The sequence below is a fragment of the Nylanderia fulva genome, unplaced genomic scaffold (genome assembly GCF_048542155.1).
Source record: "Nylanderia fulva isolate GAGA-0341 unplaced genomic scaffold, ASM4854215v1 Scaffold1519, whole genome shotgun sequence".
Taxonomy (NCBI): Eukaryota; Metazoa; Arthropoda; class Insecta; order Hymenoptera; family Formicidae; genus Nylanderia; species Nylanderia fulva.
The window spans coordinates 1-4,393 of NW_028189752.1; the positions used below are offsets into that span (position 1 = coordinate 1).

General features: G+C 53.1%; 1 pseudogene; it reads right to left on the bottom strand.

The window, feature by feature from the left end:
• Positions 1-2,353: 2,353 nt before the first annotated feature.
• LOC146724049 (small subunit ribosomal RNA) lies at positions 2,354-4,191 on the bottom strand (annotated as a pseudogene).
• Positions 4,192-4,393: the final 202 nt, after the last annotated feature.

The following is a 4,393-nucleotide window of genomic DNA, read 5'->3' on the forward strand; positions in this document are numbered from 1 at the left end:
AAAAACGTGTTAACACAGACCGAAACCGTAGGGGGGGTATACCAAAACCCCTGATGGATGGCTTGTTTACCGGCCTCGGAGAGGAAAACCCCCTTAACCAATCTCCTAGGCCGACTCCTGTGGCTAAGCAAACGTAGTTTTAAAAAAGCTGACGTGTCGCAGGGGGTCCCAAAAGGGACGAGGTACCCACAGTCGGTTCGGGGTCTCCCGGGCCGGTCTGGGTTGCAAGCTTCAAAAGCTTGGCTCCCCACCGGGGAATACTCCTGCATTAGCGTGCTAAAAGGTCAAGGGGCGCTGGTTTCCTAACACCGCGCTCTCTTTTTTTTTTTAAAAATTTTTTTTATTTTCTTTATTTTGCTTTTCCCCGCTCTTCTCCAAAAAAAATTTAAATTTCTTTTTTACTAGACACTAACGTGATTAACTCGCACCTCCCACCTATTGCAGCACGTATACTCAACCCACGAATATCCCCCACCATCCTGGTATGTCGCTGTGCCTAAGCGAAACCTGCCCTGCGACACCGGGGCTAAAAAAACCTGCCCCCCGCGACAGGGGCAGGAAAACGCCCCCAGCCCTGTTTTGCTGTGAGGCTCACTTCTCGCTGACCCCCGGCGAAAGGTCCGAGTCGGTGGTTTCGTTGCCGGGCGGCGATACCGCTTCTTTTTTCCCCCAAATTTCAGAAAGAAACCCCCCGCGGTGGACTTTGTCCGTTTTTAAAAAGAAACGCCCGATCGAACTTTTTTTTGCTTTTTAAAAGGAACACCCCGTGAAAACTTAATGCGTTGAAAAAGAAACACGCCGCGGTGGGGCTTTGCCCACTTCAAAGGCAACCCCCGCGGTGGGACTTTGCCAAAATTTTAAAAAGCAACACCCCGCGGTCGGATTTTGTTAAATTTAAAAACAAACGCCGCGTTCGGTTTTGCCCGTTTTAAAAGCAACCCCGCGGCCCTTGGGCTCTGCGGGGAAACGGCGCGGGCCGATTTAATTGCGTTTCGCGGGGCCCCTGGGGGAGCAGCGCTTTTGCGGGCTTCCGGTCGAACGCCCCCTGGAGCCCTATGCCTCCCTGTTTCTCGGGGAACCCCCGGGGGGCCTTCACCGCCCTGCCCCTTTTTTGGCCTTTTGTTGCTCCTTCGCGCGCGCTCTTACTCCATCCCATTTTCCTCGGCCTCGCTTTACCACACGTTTTGGATCACAAACACGCTCCCCCTTTTAATTTCGCACATTTTTGGGCGCGCGTTCCCCAACGTTTTACACGTTGTCGCTTCCTCCTCATTTTTATTATTTCGGGGTGTCATTTCAGCACCCAGATTTGCACCGGGCCGTCCGCGGCACGACCCCCCGGGGGGCGAACGTCCAACGATCGCTCGTCCCCCATTGTAAGCTTTTGCAAGGGCCAAGGCGACCCCGGCGGCCCTTTCTCTGGTCGCCCCGCGTCGGGGCCGTGGCGCTTTTGGGGCGCAAGCATTTGGGGGTACTAAAACGCCCCCTCCCAGGGGGTTTTCCCCGGGAATTGTATCTGGCCCGAAGGCTTTCAAAATGTCGATGTTCTGTGTCCTGCATTCACAAGTTGACGCCATTACTGCGTCTTCATCCCCTCACCAATACCATCTTTCGGGTAACGTTCAAATTTTTTGCTTCGCGAAGAAACGCGCTTCTCGTTCAACCATCGTGGTCTTTTTCCCTTTGGGACGAGAAAAGGAGAATATCGTGGGTCTTTGATCAGCCTGTCCGCGCGCGTCCGGGGACGCCCGGACCGCCCCTCCCGCCAGGGAAGCTACGGCCAAATAATTTGGGTGTTTCTCGTTGGGAGCGCCCTCTCCCGCAACGGGAGAGCCGGGGCGGAAGCTCTTTGAAGAACCGGGACCGACACAGTTGACAGATTTCGAATATCATCGTCCCTTCTCGGGTTTTTTAAAATATTTTTATAATAATTAGGGGGTCCCTTCCCCGGCACTCGGGGTGACCCGGTGTTCTGGGCACGCGCCCGCTGCCCCGCGAAAACGGGGGGGGCCGGCCCGACGAACGTCGTGGGTGTGCAACCCGGGGGGGGCATAGGTTACCACCGGTTCGCGCTCACCCCAAATCGACGTTGTTTTTTGGGGCCGGAGAATGGCCACCACGGCTGTCGCGAAGCGCCCTCGCCCGAATCGCGTCAAAACCCGGGCCGCTGCTCTGTTGCCGACTTTTTTCGGTCGAGAGGCCGACGCGTCGTCGTTAATAAAAACAACAACAATTCCGTCAAATCCGTTTTTTTCTTTTTTCTCTAAGGGGCCCCTTTTTCACGCGTCATTCTCGCCGACTGGGGCCGGCGCGCTCTCCCAAAAGGGGGACCTCACGAAGCAGACCTCCAACGTTAAGACCCTTCCGCGGGTTCACCTAGGGAAAACCCTTGTAACGACTTTTACTTCCCAATAAAACATTTTGGTCATCTTCCCGGCAACATGGGCAATGCCGAACATTGCCGCGCCCCCGTCCGAAGCCCTCCTAAATAAATTAAAATCGGTAGTAGCGACGGGGCGGTGGTACAAAGCGGACTAATCAACGCGACTTATGACTGCGCTTACTGGAATTTCCCCCGGGTCGGGGAAAAATTTGAAAGCCCCAACCCTAGCACAAAGGAGGTTCGGGGGTTTAACCCCGGGCCCTTTTTCCGGCCCGGGGGAAACCGTGTTTCCTTGGTAGCGCGCGTGCGGCCCAAAACATCTAAGGGCATCAAGACCGTTATTCTCAACCCGTGGGGCAAAAAGCCGCCTGTCCCTCTAAAAGTTTTGTTTGTCGTTGGTAGAAAAACCCGCCACCAAAAGGGGGGCCTTTCGCATCCAAAAGGGGTCGCCTTTTTAGCGGGGCGGGTCTCGTTTTTATGGGAATTAACCAGACAAATCGCTCCACCAAAATAAAAAACGGCCAGAAAACCACCACCCCCAAATCAAGAAAAGCTATCAATCGTAAACCCTTTGGTGTCTGGGCCTGGTGAGGTTCCGTTTTGAGTAAAATTAAACCCGGCTCCACTCCTGGTGGTGCCCTTCCGTCAATCCTTTAATTTACTTTGCAACCATATTCCCCGGAAACCCCAAAAAGCTTTGGTTTCCCGGAAGCTGCCCGCCGAGTCTCGGGGGAACTTCGGCGGTCGCTACGGGCATCGTTTGGGTTGAACTGGGGGGGATCGACCCCTTCGAACTCTACTTTCGTTCTTGATAATGAAAACATTTTTGGAAAATGTTTTCGTTCTGCCCGTTTTGCGACGATCCAAATTTCACCCCCAAACATCGCAATACAAATGCCCCCATCGTCCCTATTAAATCATTACCTGGGGGGTTTCCGAAAACCAACAAATAGAACCGGGGTCCTATTCCATTTTTCCATGCACGCATATTCAGGCAAAGGGTGCCTGTTTTTAAGCACTCAAAATTGTTCAAATAACGAAACCGGGCCCGACTGACACTCAGTAAGACACCGCACGGTATTATTTGGGCCGCCCCCCGGGGCTAACCCACCGGTGGGGACGCCCCAAAATCACCCCATTTTAAACCCGCGAGGGGTGAACCGACGGTGTGCGACAAGATTCAACCAAAGTTTTTAAAAAACCGCAACAATTTTAATTACCTATTGAAGCGGGAAATTTCCCGCGGCCTGCACCCAATTGCCCCCCAAGGGACCTGTTAAGGTTTAAGGGGTACTATTCCGATACGGGGCCCGGATGAGTCCCGATCTTTTTTTTTCGCCCTTACCCCCCCGGGCCGGGGAGGGGGGAAATTTGCGCGCCTCTCCTTCCCTTGGATGTGGTAGCCTTTTTCTCAGGCTCCCCCCTCCGGAATCGAACCCTGTTCCCCGTTACCCTTAAAACCTGGAGGCCAAAAACCCTACCATCGACATTTGAAAAGGAGACTTTAAAAGATGCGTCCCCGGGTGAGACCGTGCGATCAGCAAAAATTATTCAAAGTCACCAAAATAAACGGTGGAAAAAGGCGAGCCGCCCACCCAGTTGGTTTTGATCTAATAAAAGCGTCCTTCCCTCCGGGTTTGGACTCTTTTTTGATGTTTATCTAGAATACCAGTTACCAAAATGTGGGACAATCTAATGAACCAAAAAGATTTAATGAGCATTCCGGTTTCAGTTTAAATTTTGGGCATCATGAACATGCATGGCTTAATCTTTGAGACAAGCATATGAACTGGGGAATCACCCAGGGGTTTGTGTTCGGTTCTCGAAAGGGGAAAAAACTCGCAGCGAGCCCCGAAACTCTGCTAGCTCTTTTCGCCGCGCGGGGTTTCGATGCCAAAACCCCGCGCGCGCGCGACCGCCGTATTCCATTTTATTTGCCGCCGGTCTTGCTCCCGGCCGGCGACACCTGCGGTTTTTTAAAGCTTTTTTGTAAGCTACGAGAAAACAGGA